This window comes from Mustela erminea, chromosome 7 (assembly GCF_009829155.1).
Source record: "Mustela erminea isolate mMusErm1 chromosome 7, mMusErm1.Pri, whole genome shotgun sequence".
Taxonomy (NCBI): Eukaryota; Metazoa; Chordata; class Mammalia; order Carnivora; family Mustelidae; genus Mustela; species Mustela erminea.
The window spans coordinates 130196638-130218955 of NC_045620.1; positions in this window are offsets into that span (position 1 = coordinate 130196638).

Sequence of the window (22318 nt, forward strand, 5' to 3'; positions counted from 1 at the left end):
CCAAGGAGAGCCCAAAGGAGCCAGTGCTTTTGAACACAAAGAGGGAGCTAATGCCCAGAGACGGAGGGACATGAATATGGCCCTGCGGGGAGTTGGCGGCGGACCCTGACCCAGACCAGCCGAAGCCAAGTGTCCAGATTCCCAAGCCAGCGCTCCGAGGGTGGAGCAGCGCTGCCTCCCAGCCAGCACCACTGGGCCACACGGCTCCCTGCGGACGATGGGAAGGGCTCCCCCTGGCTTTGTGCAGGACACAGCCTATGCAGCTGAATGGGGCAGACCTTCTCCAGCGGGTGATTCTGATGTTGCATGGACGCAGAGCCTGATGTCATGAACCATGGACAGGAGCTAAGAGCTCATCTGGTCCAGGTCAGGACCACGGCCCGTGCCCCACCCCCACCCTGCCCGTGGCTGACAGCACTCATTCAGCGCCATACACTGTCCAGCTACAGCAGGAAGAAGCCTCCCTAGTCTCCTCAACACAGGGCCTGGGACAGCCGCTGCCAACTGGTTCACTCAAAACGGGTTTGTTTATTCGGTGCCAGGCCCCGCAGCAGGTACCGCTCGAGGCTGTGATGACCCAAATGCACACGATGCCATAAGGCAAGTCCGTGTCATGTATGAGGATGCTGAGTGGGCTGACCCTTCTTTGAAGACCCCGCGGCCAGCCGGGGCTGAGCCAGGCCCCTGCCCACACTTGCAGCGTCTCTCGCCTCCCCCTGCCACCCCTCGGTGCAGACCGAGAAGCCCCAGGACCGTGGGTCTCCCTGCGTCTGCCCTCGGACTTGTCACCGTGGACGTACACTGGAAACTCAGTCCTTTGAAATATCCTGCTTGCACTTGGCTTTGGCTTCTGCAACTGTGCAGTTTCAGAACAATATGAAAATCAGCATTTCATCAAGATGTAAAGCTGGTTAAGTGAGATCTTGAAATCCCTAAAATTATTCTTCCCGGATCAAGCGGAACAAAGGATGCTTGCGTTTTAAGCATTCCTTTTGGAAAACTGAAATCTGTGTCCGTGAATTTCTAAACAAATGAGCCCAAGTGGAGACAGTCAAGAGATCTTCCATCCTGGAGGGGCTTTTCCACTCTTCCTGGTGAACAGAGTCCTGTCACGGTGGGGGGCGGTGGCGGGCAGTGAGCGCTGCCCAGCGAGGAAACTCAGGAGCCGGAACTCGGAGACCTGGGCCCTTGCTGTGTGTTTCTGGACAGACCCCTGGCCCCGTGTGGGTCCATGTTTCTCCATCAGTCCCATGAAGAATTGAAGTGGGTGTCTCTCGGTTCCCTCCCACCCGTGGCTGTCTATGAACGTGGCCTCTACCTCTGCATAAACTTGGACCTTTTTGATGGCTTGTGACCCTTCAAGAAATTCAGTTCCCTGTGCAACAGCAGGGATGGTGTCTGTACTTAGGGGGTAACTGGGTGGTCAGCGAGTTCAGCGCAGACCACACCCACCCTGTCCCAGGCCTTTAGAGAGCTCCGTGCCAAGGGAGAGCTCGGAGGTGGCCCCAGCCCCCTTCTCTGTGAGGTCCCTCCAGCTCCTGGAGGGAGGCACAACCAAACAGCTGGCCGCAGTGACAGCAGTGACAGTCAGCTCAGAAGAAGGATTCAGACAGAAGGAAGATGATTCCTGGAACCTTGCGGAACCTGGAGACCATCGCAGAAATTCAACGAAAAGGCACGCTAGCAACAAATTCTACCTGTCTGGAAGCCAGCGTGGGTTAGAGGAAAAGACACGTACTCTGTGACCTGTCAGGTCTCCTGCTCGCTCCCTGCACAAATGGAGATAACATTACCTACCACAGGATTGTTCTGAAGATTTAAATTAGGTAATATATATAAGGCATACGATACAGTTGCTAGCACACAGTGAGCACCCCATAAATGTCTGTTCAATTAAAATGGAGGCTTACACGGTGCTAACGGTGCTTTGGGGAAACGGGGAATTAAAGGAAACTCTCGTCACCCTCCACTCCTTTTCTTTTCTCCTTTTTTCTTATGTTATCACCTGAAACCAAAGAAAAGATTGGGATTTGGGAAACTTGTCTATCTTCTTAGCAGGCTCTGTGTCTGCGCAACATCAGAATTACCCACTGGAGAAGGGCTGCCCTGTACGGTTGCACAGGCTGTGCCCAGCACAAATCCAGGGGGCACCCTTCCCACCATCCCCAGGGCACCATCACCTGTGTCTTTGCAACCTCCTTGACTCTGTGTGTAGGACCCTGGGTAGCAAAGAAGGGAACTCTTCCCAGAGGTTTTCTTAGTCATTATTATTATTGAAGTATAATCAATATACAGTGTTATATCAATTTAAGGTGTACAATACAGTGATTCAACCATTTTCCACATTATTCAGTGCTCTGCACAATAAATGAACCCGTAGTCCCCTTCATCTTTCTCACCTATCCCCCGAACCCCCTCCCCTCTGGCAACCACCAGTTTGTTCTCTGTATTTAAGATTCTGTTTTTTTAGTCGCTTTTTCCTTTGTTTGTTTTGTTTCTTACGTTCCACATATGAGTGAGATCCTGCGGTGTTTGTTTTTCTCTAACTGACTGACTTCACTTAGCAAAATACACTCTAGCTCCATCCGTGTCATTGCAAATGGCAAGATTTCATTCTTTTCATGACTGTGTGTGTGTGTGCGTGCGTGCATGTGACATCTTCTTTATCCATTCATCTATAGGTGGACATTTTTCAGGATTTAAAAAAAGATGCAAACAAAAATCAAAACAAACCAAACACCCCACTCCTTCCTTTACGTCTTTGGCTTTAGCAAACAGAGCGGGTCCATAGTATCTGTGCGTTCCCATTTCACTTGTCAGATCAGGGGCCTTTGAGATGTCACTGGAGTCTTGCACATGCTTTCCAAGAAGCATTTCTTCCCTGCCCTCCTCTCCACCGCACTGGGTCCGCTGTGCCTCCCCTGCTCCCCACACCCTAGTCTTGCTTCTCTAAAAGTGCTTTCCAAGCTGGCTTGCACAGTCCATCTCCCTGAGGGCAAGGGCTGCGCCCTGTTTCTTTGTCAATGCCCAGCTCCTCCAGCCTAGCCCCTGGCCAAGAATGTCCATGAATGTTGAACTCAATTCAGCTGACTCAGGTAGATTCCATTCATTTAAAATGTGCACAGTGGCCTGTCAAGATAATAACGTGGGGTCGACGGTTCAGGGCCCCCCCGGGAGCTTCTGTGCGTGGTAAGAGCTTGGCAGGGCGGTCTCCCTTTCCCGGTCCTGAGGCGGGCTAGCCTGAGTCTGAGACGGAACGACATTCTCGTGGAGTCCTTTGTCCTTGTTCTCTTCTGAATGGCCAGAGGCAGCCTTCTAGCACAAGGGTCTGAAACAGTAGTTGGACCACCCCCATCTCCACTGTCAAGGGGTCTCATGCAAGGATGCTATGTGACGACTTCAAGACGGATGGAAGAGCCATGACAGAAGAAAGTGTCCAGAAAGGCCACCTGGCTCGTCTTCCTCCTTCTTCCTTAGGATGATGACAAAGGGGACTGCCATTCATCTTGGAGAAGGAACAAGGCTGGCAGAAAAAGCCTTGGTTTGGGGGTCAGAAAGATCTGAGTTCAAAATCTGGATCTGTCGGGCCCCTGGGTGGCTCAGTTCAACTGCGGGGTCTGCCTCCGGCTCGGGTCATGATCCCAGGATCCTGGGATCGGACCTTAAGATGGCCTCCCTGCTCGGTGGGGAGCCTGCTTCTCCTCCCTCTCCTACTGGCTCTTGCTCTCTCGCCATCTCTGTTTCTTTCTCTCTCTCTCAAATAAATAAAATCTTTTTTTAAAAAATTCAAAATCTGGATCTGTAACAAGTTATGTGACCTTGGGCAATTCTACTTACTCTCTCTGAACCTCAGTTTCTTTGTCTTTAAAATAACAATAACAGGGGACCCCTGAGTGTCTCAGATGGTTAAGTTTCTGCCTTCAGCTGAGGTCATGATCTCCAGGTTCTGGGATCAAGCTCCAGTTTGGAATCCCTGCTCAGCAGGGATCTGCTTCTCTCTCTCCCACCCGTCCCCACAGCTTGTGCGCTCTCTCTCTCTCTCTCAAAAGAATAAATGAAATCTTTTAAATATAAAATAAAACAACATAACATAAGGATAACAGTACCCACCATAGTGTTGTTGAGGATGAGGAAAAGAATGCAGGAGCCTGGTGCACGGTGGATACTCAGCAAGTGGTCACTTTGACTTTGTTGTCTTAAGGTGACTTCAGACAAGTCACATAATTCCAGTTGGAGGGTACAACATGCTTCTCAAATGGATCTTAGCCAAGTAAGCTGAGGACATCTGGACAGTTTGGGACTCTCCCTGGCTACATAGGCCCTGAAAAGAGATAAGTCAGGAGAAATCATTTCCCTGTAAAGTGCATCTGAACCCCTTCACCACCCCCCACCCCCAGGCCGGTCCTCTCTGAGGATACACGGGTCTCCTGGGAAGGGAGTGAGGACAGGGGGCAGCGCCATTGCCCCGTAGGATACCCAGGGAGGAGGTATGTTAGGACTTTGGCCTCCCATTGCCGGATCCCCTCCGGTGTTATTTACCCAGAATCTGGTACAGACCCTTAAAGCTCCTTATATGCTAATACTTCTCCAAATTTTTGGTAAGTAATTCTCAGACCAGTCCCATTGGCAGACATTGCCACCCCCCTCACCCCGCGTTGCGCTTGCTCTGTGCCAGCTCTGAAGCAGGAGGACAGCCGTGTGGGTCCTCCCCGCTGGTACCAGGCAGCTCTCAGGACTCTGTCCGTACCCACTGGCCTCATTCAGACCCTCCCCCAAGGCGTAGTCAAGCCAGGCTTCAGTGCAGAGCCATGTTCCTGTGCTGGACACCTGCAACCTGGCTTTCAAGTTCAAGAACTTCGTGGGCTGGGGAATGGGGTGATGTGCCCACAGTAACTGTAGACGGGCAAAGAAATAACTCCAAGACAAGACCTTCCCTTCGCCCTGAACAGGCAGCCTCCACCAGGGCATCATGTGGAACAAGGAAGCCGAGGGTCACCAGGCTGACAACTTGGAAGGACCAAGGTGTGGAGCTGCATTTCTACTGGCCGAGACGGGGAGACGCGCGGAAGCTAAGAGAACGGAAAGCTGGTTTTAGGAAAAGATTGCAATCCCTTTATTAAAAATGTTTTGCCCTATGTTAAAAGTGCAGTCTTCCTTGGATATTCCCCCTTGACCCTGAAGTTATGATTTCTGTTGCTTTTCAAATTATTGTGGATGTTGGATTGTTGTTCATGGGATGAAACATGGGGCAGAGACCAGGCCTCGTGGCCCCTTAGCCTTGGCGACCTTCTGCCTTAGGCTCAGAGTGTAATGAAACGCCTTCTCCCACTCCCACCTCGACCTCCGGGCCAACCACGAGCTTCTCAAGGGCCTGGTGAGTGTCTTGTTCTGTCCCTGAATCCCCACGAACACTGGGGGCTCGGTATGGGGCGTTGAAGGAGCCAGTGCTGAGGACGAAGGTGGAAGAGGGCTGAGGGCATGTCCTAGGCCCCTGATCATTTCTCCTTCCCACCGCCTGGTAGGCCTCCAAAGGGCTAGCACATGCTGGAGACCTCGGTCTCAGAGAGGACTGGGAAGGGCAGCGAGGAAAGCCAGTGCCAACGCTCTTTCCAGGTCTGTTGGCAGAGCGGAGTTTTAGTTCGAGGGGAAACGGGCCCTCCAGGACGTGAAGCCACATGGGGCTCGGGGCTCAAAGACAAGAGGAAAAAGTAGGACAATGGGCTGGAGGTGGAGAAGGAAGGCGAGAGCAGGGGGACAGGGCAGTCCACACCGGGGCTGGGAAATGTGAGAGACGGAGGGAGGAGGCAAGGCAGGGCCCCGGCAGTCGCCATGACAGAGAAGGCTCAGCGCAGAGCATCTCCGACGTGAAGAGCTCTAGTTTGTTGAACAAATACCCGAGAGCTTTCCAAAGAGGGCCGGTACTTCAGTCGCTGGTTCCCCTCCAACTTCCTCTCTTTCTCTGACGCAGTCCTGAGGCTTTATCTCCATCCGTGTACACACATTCCAAACGGATCTGCCTGATAAGGCCGAGTTGGGACAAGACCCTTCTCGCCAGGTGACTCCCTCCCCCTCTCCCGGTGTCCTCTCCCACGCCGCCTCCCTCCGGGTGAGAGACAGCGGAGCCATGTTCTGAGGGTGGCTGGAGGCCCACTTTCGTGAACAAAGCAGTGATTTCCTCCAGCACCACCATGGCCCACCCCCTCCCCAAGTCCTCAGGGAAGGGCAATTTGTGGAAACGGAGCTGCTGGGTAATAGATTTCTCTGTCAACATGATGAGTGAAAGAAAGAACGAGGTAATTACCAGTAATGCACTTCAATTATGGCTCTGCCTCCCATCCCCCAGCCCCAGCTCCGTGTCCCCATTTAATTTTCATTTAAAACAAAACAGTTGCCACAGACCCAAAGCTAAAAACAGAAATCCCTTTCAGCTCCTGGCAAATTAGCAGGAATGTCTTATTATGGAAGCCGTGGGCGACGAACTTCTTCTAGAGCAATACAGGAAGCGGGCCTCCCGGTCACCCGGCATCCCCTCCACTCCACGCCATTCTCCAATGCTCCGAGCAATTAACCTTGTCCCTCAGGACCTCAGATCGCCCTCCCCGCGCAGGCCCGGCTTAGCCTCTTTCAAAGGCCTTGCCTGAGGAATTCTGTCAAAAATCAGTAGCACCTTGAGGAGGCCCGAGGTCAGGGGACTTCCTTGCTACACAGGAAGGCATGTTCTATCAGAAAAGGGAAATGTTCTCAGTCCTTCAGATCTTGGGCGACTAAAAATAAACTAATAGGCCTTAAATTAACGTTTTCTTTCCCCCCCCCCAAGCCCCCCACTCTCCACCAAGACTTTTCAGCTTGAAGGAAAAGCATTTATTATCTGAGAGTGACACACAGGAAATTAGACTTATAAATTGTGCTTAAAATGTTATAGTTTCCAACTTTCTTTAATGCTAATCTTAATGCTAATAGGTTGTGAGATATGTGTTTTGACTTGAGAGAATTTTTTTCTTTTCTAATTAATTCTCGGCTACACCACATGAAACATTTGTGTGGAGGGGTTCCAGGAGTTCGCACACTGTTGGAGAAAGGGCCTCTTGGCTGGGTTCAAATGGCCACTGTCCTCAAGGGGCTCCAGGATAAATTCTTCTTGGTGGTAGGAGTTCAGTCCATCCATAGAGTCAAGGGCACTCGCTCACGAATGGCAAAACACAGAATGAAGTCTTGGTGTTGACATTCCATTATGACCTCAAGTTATCCACACAACGCTGGTCTTCCCCATCCTCTGTCTAGGGTTCTTTCTGAAAGCCCTTCTGCTTCCCGTAAGTACCAGGCTCACCCAGCGCCCCACAGTTTTCTCCACACCACGTCCCCACCTGGAATCCCACTTGATGCCCCCATTTCCATGTAGATTCTTACCCCTGTGGCTCTTGTTGAATTATTTTTGATATTTGTTCATATCTACTCTTCAGTACCATTGTTACATGAGCAAGGCTCAGGCTACAGCTGGGAAACACCTTCCTCCAGGGCAGGGACTGACATCCCTGGGTCCAGCAGCCCTCCAAGATGCTACGGTCACGCAGTAGACACAAAATCCATGCAGTGGCTGCTGGGCGCCAAGAATCCTGGTTGTCACTAAGTTGACATCGGTCATCCAAGACAGGAGGATGGTGTGAGATGCGAGAGGAGACTGTTTTCATGGCTTCCCAGATAACCATGACCTCCTAGAAGATTTGGTTGGGTGGCTTGAGAAACTTACTAAGCCTCCATTTGTGATTTGGGAAAAAACATTTTCACATTTTCTTACCCTCAAGAATGAAAATAAAATACATGAACTCTAAGAGTGGAAGGGATTAGCTCATTTTCCCCCAAACTACTTCCCTTTCCTCCCAGACACAGTTATGTCACCTTTCCCAGACTCCCTTGCAATTAGTCATACTCACGTGACTGATGCTGTCTAACAGAATGTGAGGAGTCATGTTACACAACCCTTCCAGTCCTGGCCCTCAGTGGGCTTTCCCTTTCCTCCTTTGCTGGGTGGACGTGGGGGATCCAGAGGAGTACTCCAGACTCTAGAGGAGGGTCGAGCCCCTACATGAGCGATTCTCAGCTGGGGATGATTTTGCCACCCAGGGGACACTGTCATAACCATGAGTCATAACCATGAGTGTGGGTGCCCTGCTGGATCTACTGGAGAGCAGCCAGGAATGTTGCCATGTGTCTTGCAAAGCCAGGACAGCCTCGGCTACACAGCAAAGAACTCCGGGGGTCCACAGGGTTGGTAAGCCATGGTTGAGAAACCCGGCTCGACATGGAAAGAGACTGGGTCTCTGAATGATCATGTGGATCCCTGCCAGCCTGCGCTGTCCTTGGATTGAAGCAAGACATGAACCTGTATCGGCTGAGTCACTGAGAATTGGTAGCAGTTTGTTAGGGGGTCAGCCCCCTTGGAAGAACACCTTGCTCACTGACACTAGATACATACCTTGAGACAGGAGGCATACTTGTCCCTTCCAGGCAGCCCTCCACGCTCCCCCAAAACCGAACCAAAGAGCACTCTGCCATGCTTGCCAGAAATCCCAACGCCTTCGATATCTACCGCCAACCCCTGCTCTGAAGAGTCATTCGTGTCCACAGCACCCCCGAAACTCGCTGTGAGCCCCTTAAAGCCAGGAACTGAATCTCAGCCAAACTCGGATGGATGCAGTGAGCTTTTCCAGGGAGTCTGCTGTGTACAGCTGGGGATGGAGACCTTGATATGCTCTAGTCCTTCCCTCAAGGACAGTTTAGTCCAGCAGGAGAGGAGCTTAGAGACATGATGGAAGAAGTCTAGATGATGAAGATTGTCCTGCACATGTGTGTAAAGAGGGATGATTTTATAATCTGCCACACAACCTTATGGTTTCCTCCCATCAGGACACACTCCTGGAAGCCAGGCCTCCTGGGCCACACCTGACGGGAATGGTTGGGAAAGCTGAAGGGTAGCTAGATTCCACCCACTCACTGGTCAAGGTCTTCAGCAAGGCCCGTGACCCCTCTCTTCTCTCTATCCCCTTAACCCCATTCTGGTCCGTGAACCCTCTGCTTTGTGTACCTGTGTGACCATGAGGGGGTCTCCCGCCTGCGGTCATGCACTCAGTAAAGACCCGCATAAATGCATTTGTTGCAGAATGCACCCATCGCTAGAGTAGAACTGTCACCAAGAGAGGCCTGCTTTTCTGGGTGCATCTTCCCGTTGCCATGATCTGGTGGGAGCACAGGCTGTCAGGAGGCAAACACCAAAACAGTGCAGACTGCAGGGGAAACCCAGGGTAGGAGCAGCTCCCCTGGCCCCGGGGGACAGAAACACTTTCCAAATAGAAAGGACCCTAAGTTAAGATTTTCAGGAGGAGTGGCATTGAGAGGGCTGGGGTTAGGAAGTGAGGAGAAACAGGAAACTCCATGTTTGTGGGCCCAGAAGAGAGCTAGAACGTGCTCTTTGGAGGAACAACGGGTTTGTTGGTACACAGGTTGAGAGAAGAGTGGCGAAGGCTGGGGTTGGCAGGTGACCGGTGACCAAACCACGCACGGACTCTCTGGAGGCAAGGCGAACTCCGGACGGCCTTCAGCAGGAGCCGTCACCCGACCTCTTGGGGCAAAGCTAGAGGTGAGAGATGACGGCCACCAGACCACTGTGCCGAGAGGGTTGTCCACAAAGAATACTGGTTCCGGGCCAGTTTCAGCCTCATCCTCCCGGCAGCTGCTAGAGCGACACGCTGAGACACTCGTCCATCATGGCGCTCTCCCGCTCCGAGTTCTTCCATGGCTCCCTTCGCCCATAGGACCGAGTACTCACTCTCCACAGTCAAGGTCCCGCAGAATCTGCTTTGCTGTGTCTCCCTACACAGCATCGTCTCTCAGGATCACTTGCTCAATCCTTGCTCTGGACAATTACGAACGATCACCTTCTTTACAAAATTAAGTCCTCTTTAATTCTGTCCATGCTGATCCTGGCCCCCCCCACCCCCGTCTCAGCCCCACAGGAAATCCAGCAGGGGGCTGAGCGAGGGATAAAGCAGTGAGGAGAGTGAGGGACTGGAGTTCCAGGCCTGCCGGGGTCATCCCTGCCTTGGGAAATGGGTGTGTGCCTCTGAAGGCCAGTCTTCTCTCTTGTAAATGAAAGTCCACCACCTGCCCCCTGGGGCTGTTGGGAAGCTCAAGGGAGGTCACATGTGAAAGGCATTTGGAAATAGTAAAGGGCTAGATTTCATTTTACCCTAAAAATGTGTATTTCCCAGAATACTTGATGTTTTGTGGTCTGATGTGTCTACATTACCACATTCCTTCCCCACCCCACCCCCCACCCCCCGGGAAGGGTGGGGAAGAACAGAATGGAGGTGAAAGGTATCTTGCAATGCTCCTTTCAGGCCAGGGCACCCGTATCTGGCCTACCTCTCCTTCTTGGGCACCAGGCAGGACACCTGGGCTGGGAAGTGAGGCCATGAGACCAGTCTAGCCAACAAAATGGGAGCAGAATGGTGACAAGAGTCCCTTCTGGGCTGTGGAACTTAATGGCCCGTTGTGCTGGGATGACCTTGGATGTCCCATGTAGAGATGGCGGCCTCCAGGGATCGAGGGAGTTGGGCTCGCTGAGTCTTGAGAGCTCACGTAATTTATCACCCAAACTAAGACACTTTTGAGAATGAAGGAGAGGGGCCCATGATCACTTAGGTGGGATCACAGTTGTAAACCAACATGGTCCCAGGCAATCCTTACATACGTGGTCCTCCTACTTGGGTCGGAGGATAGTGGGGAGTCCCCGCTCTCCCGCACCGGCGTCGGAGCTGACAATTTGCGCTGTACCATGCCACCGAATATTCGAGGTTCATCTGTGGGTGGCAGTTAGTGAATACTTACCCTGATTAATAGAGTCACAACATCGGATTCCATTTCTGCAAACATCCGCGAGGCAGGGATTATTCCCCCCAGGTGACACAAAACCAACAGGAGGAACTTGCCCGAGGAGCTCGCTAAGATCACACAACTAGGCTGAAACTAGGTCGAAACTCAGTTTTATGTGATTCCGAGGTTTGCGATCTTTCTTCCACTCTGTGTTCTTGGCTGCCTCGGAGCAGAGCTAGGCTTCCCAGCACCAACAGACCGAAGGAGGCCATGGTTTGAAAGTGACATGTCTTTGCCCTCCACCCCCCATAACCTCCAGAAACACAGATTCCTTGGCTTCTCCCTCCATCTGTAGGGCTCTGAAGGGAAGTTCCCATATTTCATTTAAAAAAAAAAAAAAAAGATCAAACGCCCTCCACCGGTGACTTTAACTTATTTATGGGTTAGATTTTTTTCCCCCCTGGATCATTTCCTTTCATTCTTGCCAGAACTCCTTGCCTGCAATCCTCCCCAGTTATTAATAAAAGAAGGCAAACAGTAGCAAGGGCAGTGGAACGTTCTTGGCTCCTGCTGATGTGTTTAGTTTGTGTTGGAAGCAGATGTTTTCGCCCTGATCACAGACACTTGCCAGGCCTTTCACATCTGTCCTGTTTTCGGATGAGGACAAAAGAATTCAGAAGACCACGTCTATTTCCAACCCAAATAAGAGGGAATGAAGAATAAGGATTGCCTCCCACATCGTGTATGACCCCCACGAGATTGTCCAGCTCTGTGCGGGTCGCGAAGGACCCCAGGGTGAGCCGGCCAGCCGCGGACGGTCACCCAACGCCCCTCCTACTGCATCCATTGGCTGGGATGGTTCAGCCATTTCTGGCGTGGGGACGGTAGATGACTGCCCAGGCCCGAGGTGTATTGCTCGCCTTTGACAGCAGGGGTAAAATATTTTCAGTGTCTTTTGCGTTTTGTTTTTGTTTTTTGAGTTCTGAATTAAAACAAAACTCAATGGAGAAGCCTGGTATGTATATTTAGGCCAAGTACACTCCACAGATCTTTTGCATGAGGGCTTCGGGCCCCAGAAGCCAGAAGGATTGTCGCCCATTGCCCTGTCCCTACCTCTGCCGTGCCAGTTAACACGGGTGATTTTGCCCTGGGTGTCCGAGTGGACAGCTCTCTCCCCCAGCAGAACCAAGGTGAAGCGTTCTCTCCTGGTCACTGTCATTTACCCATTACAATCTTCCGTTCGCTGGCCCCGAGCAGGAGGAAACCCTGGGACCGGTCTCAGATGGGGCAAGGGGACCCAAGAGCCAGGCCGCCAAGGCTGACCCCAGGTTGCCGTGAGCTTCCAGAACAACACCAGAATGGGGAGCATCGTGGGCTGGGCGGCATCCAGTGGGGAGCCCCCTATGGGGAGAACCCAGGCCCGGGGCAGACGGGCAGATTCAGGGACCCCCAGCATGGGTGCGGATAGGAGAGGAAGGAAGATGTTTGCCGAAAAGCCTCCAAGAGCTCGTTTCTAATGCCAGCTTTGTCGCCCACGGGCATCTTACCTGATGTAAGTCCCTATACTGGCCAAACCAGAGCTGCTTTGTCTGGAGAAGATGTTTTCAGGGGAGAGGTCTTCTGCTTTGTTGAGCTCCAAAGGGGGCTGTGGAATCAGGTGAGACAACAGAAGGGGAATGGCCAGGGCACAGGTGGGTTCGTTCAAGCTCTGAGGTCATCTTAGGATTATTTGCAGGTTACCAGGAAGGTTCGGGGAACCACTTGCATCCAGGGATGCACCTAGGCCTTGACCCCGTGTGCTCCTGCCCGAGTGCGTGGGCAAGACTGCGTGAGTGCACACGCGGGTTTTGTTCAGTTCTGGAGGGAGCCTGGACCAGCAAGGTGTTGAGGCCGCCAATCTGCGTTCCTGTGGCATTGGAGACTTGTCTCCGCGGAGGGGCGCAGGCCCAGGCAGCCTTCCCCTGGGTCTCTGCCAGCAGCAGCCCTGAAGGGTGAGGCTGCGTGCCCAGGGTTCCTCTCTGGGGCTGAGTCTGGCCCTTGGCCGCCTGCCCCCCACGAGCTGGCTCATTAGCATGTGGCCCTGTGGGTCCCCGTGATGGGGGCCACACAATGAGGCAGTTATGCCGGCGGGGCTGCCCTCTGGGTTCCGGCCCAAGGCCTGCTCCATCACGTGGGCTCCATTCATCCCAAAGGACCCCCAATCCCCCTCTGCCCCCACCTCCGGAGCCCACTCTGGCTTGGGAAGGCTCAGAGCCCAATCCTCCCCTGGGGGCAGCTGAGGGGCTGTGCCATGCGTCACTGTCCAGCATTGCTCAGATTCTTGGGGGAGGAGGACAGAGATGCCGGGCGGGCCTTCCCGGTGGGGCCAGCCGGGAGCGCACCGCCGGAGGCACTGCCGCCACCCTGTGGGTCGGCTCGCTTCCTGACCCTTCATTCTGCTCATACCACCCCAGGCTGTCCTGTCGCCCTGGGCGGAGAAGGAGTAGCTTGGGGACACCCGTGCCGTTTTTGTCAGGTTCCGTTTTCTGCAGACACGGCTTGTCTGGCGGGCTGACAGATGGTGGGAGTCCCGGCCTTGCCGGCGACTCACTGTGTGACTCCGGCCGAATTGCTTTATCTCCTGTGCCTCAGTTTCCCCTTTGTAACATGAGGATATTCATTTCTGCCTCTCGAGATTGTCGTGAGAAATCAAATCAGAGGAAGCCTGCAAAGGGTCACCACCGCAGTGCTGAGTCAATGCCAAGAAGGGATTGTGGAATTGAAGGGACGAGCAGCCACCGGGCAAGACATCTTATCTCTCTGGCCGGCTGTCCACCTGGGAAGGGGGGTGACCGGCCCCGCGCACCCAGTACCCAGTGCTGTGGATACGGCTGAAAGGGATAGACTCGGAAACGCTTCATGTCCTGGAACCCTACTTTGACTTTGTTATATGCTCTGGGGCTACCGAGCAGTTGCTGAAATGATTTCAAAGCCCTTGGCAATCACTGCCCTCGGGTGGGTGTTGGGGTGTGAGGCTAGGGGTGTGTCTAAGGCCAAGGGCCACACCAAACACACACAGCACACAGCTCTGGAGTTCTAAGGGTCCCATCCGGTGGGTCTTCCCCTCAAAGTGCAATTTCCCAGGTTCACTGAACCCACACAGACCCTTTCATGCATGTGTTTCTGATTCTGATTTCACGCGCTGACATCACTGAATCGGTATGCCCGGGGTTAGGCTCATGGCCACCGAGCTGGGAGCATAGGAATTTTGGTGCCAGAAAAATTGGATAATGTGGGACATTCTGACTTTGCTCTCCAATTTCCAAATCCTCCTGGGACACTTCTGAGCTTTTCAGAGGCTGTGGTCCCTGTCACTCATGTAGAGGGAGAATCAGGCTGGGATCCCAGTCACCAGGCACCTGGGCCCTCACCGGCATTGCCTCCACATCCAGGAAGCAGCCAGGATTTCATGGCGGGGGTCTCAGTGTGCAAAGCCCTTCTGAGACCTCTGGGTGTTGTGCATACAATCTTCCTGCTGGTACTGGGACCACTGGGACCACTGGGACCTTTTGGGGATTTTCATGGAGGCATGGGTTTCTTCTCTCTGTTACAGCATCCCAATTGGGAAACAGGCTACATGCATTCATCAATGGGTTTTTAAAAATCTTTGCTTGCATGGTACCTAGCACAATGTCTTGAAGCCATAGCTGTGCTTATGTTTGGGTTCGTCAGGTCAGTACTGAGCACATGGGACCACGTGGGGAAGAACAAGCCACTTGAGAGAGCCCCAGACCAGTAGAAGCAAGACAGTGACGTGTGTTCACACCGCTAACCCTAAAACAAAACAAAACTGGAGCTGGAGCCAGGGGCTGAGAGAGGGCAGCCCTGGGTGCTGGGTGCTAGGTGCTGGGTGCTGGGTGCTAGGTGTGGGGTGCTGAGTGCTGAGTGCTGGGTCTGGGTGCTGGGTGCTGAGTGTTAAGTGGGAAGGAGACAGGTAGACTGTACCCATCAGAGAAGAATTTCAGGGAAAGGGGAATTCTAGGATGGAACAGAATTCTCAGAGAGCGATAGAGGAAGGACAGCAGGTGACTCAAAGCACATGTCCTTTGTGTCTCCCTGCCCAGCTCACACTCCTCCTGGGTCCAGGGTGCCCCAGGTCACTCTCTCAGCCTCCAAGTCTTAGTCTGGGCAAAGCGCTTTCTGACTCCTGCCCTGAGCAGCCTCGGAAGCTCCAGCTTATCCCAGAAGCCCCTTTGCTGTAATGCTCACGACCCTGCAGTGTTTCATCTACTTTGTCTTCGGAGAGCCGAGAGTTCTTCGTGCTGGATGCCAAGGACGACCAAGGACGGCCCCTCAAAGCCTGGCAGGGCGCCTCCCAGGTGGGCCAGGGAGGGGGAGTCAGGCAGCTTAGTGATGGAGCCAGGCCACGGGCAGCTGTTTGAGGGAGCATTTGTATGAGTGTGTGTGTGTGTGTGTGTGTGTTTCATTCATAATGAGAGATAAGGTTGGAAGGATTAGGGCCAGAACTCCAAGGGGGTCTTGGAGTTCAAACTTCGGAGGCCGGGCTTTTCCCCAGAAGCAACCGAATCAGCTCAGCTCAGCTTTCTTACAAATAGAGACTCGTCACCCTCTCTGCTCCCCAGCCAAGACCAGGGCCACCTGGCTCAGGATCCCGAGGATTTCCTCCAGCGCCTCCTCCTTCGCTCCCTCCCTTCTTTCCTGCTTTTCTTCCACCCTTTCTCTAGTTCTCCTTTCCTTACTTCCACCAATATTTACGGAACTTGCCAGGTCCAGACTATTAACTCGCAGATTAACCAGATAAAAGCCTTATCCTCAAAAAGGTCACAGTCTGATGGAGAAAATCAACATCAAGCAAATAAGCATCAACACAAGCAAATAAGACAGTGTGTTGCATTACGTGATACAAGTAGATTTGGTGGGAACATGGAGGAAAGTGTATAACCAAAGCCACGTAGTAATCCGGAAGACTTCTTGGAGGAGGCCCCCTCTAAGCTGAGACAAGAGCAGTTGAGAGTTTTCAGCACGGGGAGAGGGGAAGCTGGGAGAAGGTCCTCCAGGCAGGGCGAAAGGAGTGTGAGAAGGGGCAGGAGTGGGGAAGGCAGGGAGTCGGGGTGGGAATGGGAGATGGAGCTGGGGTGGGGGAGAAGCATCTGACAAGACATGGGGGGCTGACGGGCCACAGCCTGAGGGGTCTTGTGCGCCAGCCACGGGAGCTGCCGGGACCCAGGGCCACCTCGGCGCCTCAAGCAGAGGAGGTGATGTGGTTTCTCCTTGACAGAAGCTCGGTCTGGCTGCCATGTTGCGATCAGGAGATCAATTCTCTGGACCACCCAGGGGTATGCGGACAGCGGCAGCCCCCGGGGGGCTGGCCTGCCGATGACCGGAGGATGGCAGGGGCCAAGTGAAACAGACCGAATGAAACGCACGGGCCGGAGGCAAGGCAGGGAGCAGGCAGAGCTCCGGCACACACCGGGGGGGGTGGGGGGCTCCAGAGCCCAGGACCAGCCCTGAGAGAAGGAGAAGACCACGGCCAGGTGACCCGCCCCCTCCCTCCCCACCGGACAGAAGCCGGCCAGACCCCCGCGCCGGCCCCATGGTGCTCTTCCAGGGGTCAGAATGAACTGGGTTTTTCGTTTTGTTTTGTTTTTCTGGAAAGGCTACGTGTCTGATCCTGGCCCATCTTTAGAGACCTGGTTATTAGGCCACTTGTATCTATTTGGGACCTCATGGCCCTCACAGGCCGCATCCCCCAGGGGGCTGGATCACAGGCAGGTGGTGATTGCCCACCTGTGTGTGCTGGGCTGCCTGTGGTCATGGGGGTCTCCAGTCCGGCATCTCCAGCCGGACCTAGCAATGAGGGCAGAGGGCTGCCCAGGGACCTTGGAGTTGGATAGTCAGGGCACCTCAGATGCCCTCTGGCACTCATCCTCCACCTGGCTGGTGCAAGCACGGAAGCCTTCCTTGGGGAGGTGATGTTGAAGCCAAGACTGAGGAGTGTGGGACCAGTCGTGAAGGAAGGAAGAACAATGGCGGGTTCAGCTAAAGGAAATTAGTTTCGTCCCACAAAAGCAGAAAGTGGGTTTGCTGCTTTCCCCACCTGTGAACGTTTGCTGGGGGGATGGGAGAAATCTAGGAGAAAAGAGGTCCTCACACAGTCCTCCTCAGTCTTCTTAGGGAGTCACCATAGAAGTGGGGATCCAGGAGCTCAGAGGTGGAGAGACAGCGGTGGCTGGAGCAGTCAAGGAAGGCTTCCTAGGGGAGAGGGGCTGGGAACAGGAAGGCAGGCCCGCCCCGCATTGTGGAGTAGCAGGGAGCCGGCCCGAGTTTTCCAGGAACCGTGAGCCCCAGAAGGTGGCCTTGGTGGCCAGGCTGAAGGGCTGCGCGCACCCAGAGAGCCAAGGTCGGCCTCTCTCCGTCCCTCACTGTGTATTTCCAGCTCTGTGGTTTCCTAATTTATTTGGCTTGAAATTTGTGTCAAACTTTTTTTTTTCCAGGTGTAATTGAAACCAACCCTCCAAATGCCTGTTCATTCCTGGGGGAAATTAAAGGTGATTTCAAGCAGGAAGATCACAGATTTCAGAAGAGGGGCCGGCGGGGGGGGGGCGGGGGGTTGTATTTGGGACTGGACGGTGGGGCCGGAGCCCCGTTTGGGTAGATTAGCTGCAGCTGATTGCACTTTCCGGAGGGAGGGCCCCCCTGGATGAAGTGGGGAGATCCCCTCCTCCTCCCCTCCTCCACACGGCAGAGGTGGGGGGATCTACAGCCCCAGCCCCGGCCACACGTGGTGCCTCCTCTCAGAGGGAGCGCAGTGGGACTGGGGGCGGTCAGGGAGTTAGAGAAAGCACTCCGCTCTGATGGGGCTCCCTGAAAGCCCTCCCTGGGAGCCTGGGCCGGGAACGCAGAGAAGGAATGGAAACCTCGCCCAGGAGCCGTGGGGAGGATCCCATGAAGTGAGAGGGCGCCCGTGAGCCCCCGGGGGCCGAGTCATCAGGGAACCAACAGACACGGATTGAATCTAAGTTGGCATCCCCGCCCGTGAGGGAAAGGGCTTCTGGTTGAAAATAGGGACTCAGCCGGGACACCCTTTTTCCTTAGAAAGTGAAGGCTGGCTCCACACGTGCCTCGGAAACCAAGCTATCTTTTCCTCCCTTTGTTGCCTGGGGAAAAAAATACTTTAAAAGGCTGCAAACTCGTCTGGGCACTGGGCCCCATGAGGATGACATTCTGCGTGGCTGAGACTTTACTAAGGACCATGGTCATTGGACGTGGTTACTGTCATTCCCATTCCACAGATGAAAAAACTAAAATGAAGAAAAGGGGTGTTCTCTGTTCCAGGACACAGGGCCAAGGGGTGGCAGCGTCCAGCCTGGGCCCTTTCACACCCAGCGAGGAGCCCCTTCTTCCCGGCTGGCCTGGGGACGGAGGGACACGCACTCCTGACCCACGGATGCGGTCCCTGTGCGTGTCCGCAGCACTGAGCGCAGCACCATATGCCGGGAGGCTCTGGACCAAACGCCCAACAACGGAGCTGCTTGCGCTCCCCGTCCAACCTCCGCCTGCCTCTCTGGCCTCAACCCTCCTGCCCCCAAGTCTCGGGCTTCTCTCCCCCTTGCCTACCCTCCTTACTTCCCCAGCAGACGGTCTTGGATGATTTCTGTTTCCTACCCCCTATCCCCCAGCCTGGGACCCTCCTCCACAAGGACCACACAAAAGGCAGGGGTATCCCTCTCAGTCCCCCAACCCTCAGAACTGGGCGAGGTGTTGGTTTCCCGTATCTGTAGAGCCGTCGGTGTCTTTAAGGTGGAAGTCTGGAAGCTTCAGGAAAGAAGGCTTCAGCTTCTTTCAGCTCTTCAGCTTCAAAGGAAGCTTTTCAGGGGTCAGGGGGCTGGGACATGAAATTGGCTTCCTCAAGCGGAAGTGAGCTCCCTGATGCTGGAGGTATGCAAGCAGAAATTGGGCGGTCCCTTGGCAAGAATATCACAAAGGGGATTTGGGATTCAGCTGGGAGTTTCCAGTCCCTGCCACCCTCCGGAGGAAATTCTGTCCCAGTGGGACAGCGTGGAGGATTCCCTTGCTTGCTCCTGGCCTGAACCCACGTGGGACGACACTCAGGCCTTTCTCCATTTACCACAGGTTATTTTGGTGGAAACTCGCACCAGGCTACTCTCCCTCCAAGACCCGCAGTCTGCCCCCTGCCAGGCTACCTCGAGCCCGGACGAACACTCAGCCTGCTAATCTCATCCAGCTGTCCCCGCCCCCCCCCCCCCCCCCCCCGCCCGGCTCCTCAATCCTCGTGCCTGTCCTCTATGGGGAAAGCTTCATCTGTTGAGCACATGAATATGAACTTGGACTGAAACTCTCCGAAAGCTTCCTGCTCTCCCCAAAGGCTGTGCATGCCCGTGAGAGCGCCTCCAGCTGGGCGCCTGGACCCGGGTCCTAGCATCTCACCTCCGCATTTCCTCCCCACGTGACCTTTACCGAGTCACTTAATCTCACCGAGCTCCAGCTTCCTCATCAGCCCTGGGAAGGCTCCATGATCTCAGGTAGGGCTGCTCCAGCTGTAGGTGCATCAGAATTTTCCAGGGAGTCCTGTTAAAAGACTGATTCAGCAAGCCCGGGGTGGGGGCCTAAGAGTGTGCAATTCTATCAAGCTCCCTGTGGTGCCCATGCTGGTGGCCAGAGGGTTTCTGGGTCAAAGGACGGGGGCATGGCCAAGGGCAGCACAGAGGTTGAGAGCTGAGGTTCTGGACCACGGCACCTACTTCTTGGCCATGTGACCTTGAAAAAACTCACTAAACTTACTATGCCTCAGTTTCCCCACTTGTGAAGCAGAGATAGTTTTAGTAACTAACCCCATAAGGTTTTTGTCAAGATTAAGTTAATCAGCACTGTCCCCAGATAACCCTGCTGCCTTCCCCTCCATCTTCCCTCTTCCTATGTCTTTCTCCCAGCCCAGACATCCCAGCACACGCCTGAAATATCCTCGCAGCCCAGACTGGAGTTCTGGAAGTACGGCCTCTGAGTTCATAGCAGAGCATGGGGCTTGAGCAGAGCCGGGCAGTGGAGGAGGCCCAGGAGAGGAGGTAGCGGGGCTCCAGGCTGTCATTCTTCCCTGGGAAGATGGCTTTGGGTCGTCCAGACCTCCCATGGAACCAGAAGTCCCGCCGAAGATCTACTATGAGAGCGAGCCCATGGCTGTCGCTCTGGCTGGAGGGATCCTTGCTGGCTCTTTCCCTGCCACAAACCTAAGCTTCCAGCCTCCCTGGGGCCCTGGGGCTTCAGCACAGCCCCGGGCTGGGGGTGGGAGCAGAGCATGAAGTGTCAGAGGTGTTGGCCTCAGGGATGGTCCAGCACCCTGTTGCACAGGCTGAGTGGCTGAAGACAGCATCTGGAACCCAAATCCAGAAGCCTTACGCCTAAACCCAGCATTTCCCGCTCCTTCCCGTAGACATATGTATGCTGGGGGACACCGACTTCCTCTGCTCCAGTGGAGACCCTCAGTCAACCACTGACTTCCCAGTGGCACCTACCACTCTTCCCTGGTGCTTCTGATGGTACCCAGGACAGAGTCAAACCTCTGATCAGCCCTGGACCACACAGTGTCAGAATCACAGGTCAGCTTGTGTCCACACCACAGCATGACAGAGAACCAAGACGACGGACCACGTGTGTATGCACACCCTCCCTGGAACACGTCTGTGCACAGTACAGGCACCCCGGGTAGAGAGGAAAATACGGTGGGCTCCTGACCTCACCTGGTCCCAACTGGATAGTTATGGTGGAAACAGAAACAGATCATTTGACCCCTCTAGGACAGGGGTGAGCAAGCTTTCTCTATAAAGGAACAGGTAAAATATGTTTCAGCTTTGTGGGCCATAATGTCCCCGCAGGACCTACTTACCTCTGCCACCGTAGTATGAAAACAGCCATAGGTAATACAGGTAAAGAAGTGAGCATGGCTATGGACCAATAAAACTTTATTTATAAAAACAGGCCATGGGCCACATTTGGCCCTGAGGCAGTAGTTTGCAGCCTCCTGACCCAGGGCATGGGTTATAGAAGAAGTAATTTGGAGACCCCAGGAAGGAGGGATTGGTTACCCCTCGGGGGGTGATGAGGTGCTGGACAGCCTTCCAGGAGGGAATGACGGGCTGTTCAACAGGCAGAAACTGAGGAAAGAAGGAGGGAGAGGAAGGGCTCCCAAGCCCAGGAAATAACCCGAGGAAGGGATGGTCAGCATGAAATCACAGGTGTGTTCAGAGCACATGGAACAATCTAGTTCATGCGGTGCCTTGGTGCTGCGTACCGGAAAGGAGAACTCGGGCTGGCAACTCCAGGGCCTCTGATTGGAAAGACCTCGGGGGGCCAGGAGAAGGAGTTTGCGGTTTACTCAACAGCAACGGGGAGCCACGGTGGGTGCGCAGGAAAGTGTCTGCAAAGAGGTGTTGACATGATTACGGCTCCGCCTCTGATCGGCTGAACACATCTGGCGACAGTGCCATCCAGCAGTCCCTTCTCTGCAGGCAGCGTGGCAGAGTGCCTTCCGGATTGGTGAAATCATTGTCATCGTCATCGTCATCATCGTCATAGTCCCTCTCTGGCTCTCTGTCATGCAGATGTCCCCACTGTGTGGCCCAGGTGGGAGGGTAGTAGAGGGAAGAGTCAGGCGCGCCTTGTGAGTGCTCCCGGGGGATACAAATCCCTGTGACCCACACGTCCTTGCACCCCTCCTGATGAGTCTTTTCTGTGTAGGGATGGATTGAGCACCTACTGTTTGCTAATGGAGCACCACAAGAAGAAAGCCTTACACCGGGCTCTGACGCCAACAGTCCCATCAGACATTATTGTCCTATGCATTTTTAGACAAGGACGTTGATAGAGGGGACATTCTGGTTTAGTAGGTGCCTGCTGGGCTCAAGCTTCTCTGTCCTAGACACGGAGGTCTGGTGTTGTGGGACAAGGCCCTGTTTTTCCGACCTACATATTTATCCTGGTTCCTCACTCACTCTTCAGGTTGGAGAAGACCTGAACTCTGGAGCTGAGCTTCCCCACCTGTAAACTGGGACTACTGGGCCCACCTCGCAGGATCTCCCCGAGAACCAGAGGATGGGTGCCGATGCCTGGCATGGCGCCTGGCGTGTAGTGGGTGCGCCGTAAACGGACCCTGGAGAAAGAAATGCAGGGCGACCTCAGATCGCAGACTCCGCGGTAGCAACTATTGCAAACTTCTCGCACTTCCTTCCCGGAAGCCTCTGCTCGGGGGGAGATCTTTGGCTGACCCCGGGACCAGGGCAGAAGGCCTCACTTCCATGTGGTTACAATTGGCCCTTTGAGGGGCCAACACCCGGGGGGATGGAGCCGGCCTCCCCCCCACCTCCACATCAAGTGGTCCGATTAGAGCCAGCCACCGGAGTGAGGCATCCGGGGGCAGAGGCCGGGCAGTGATGGA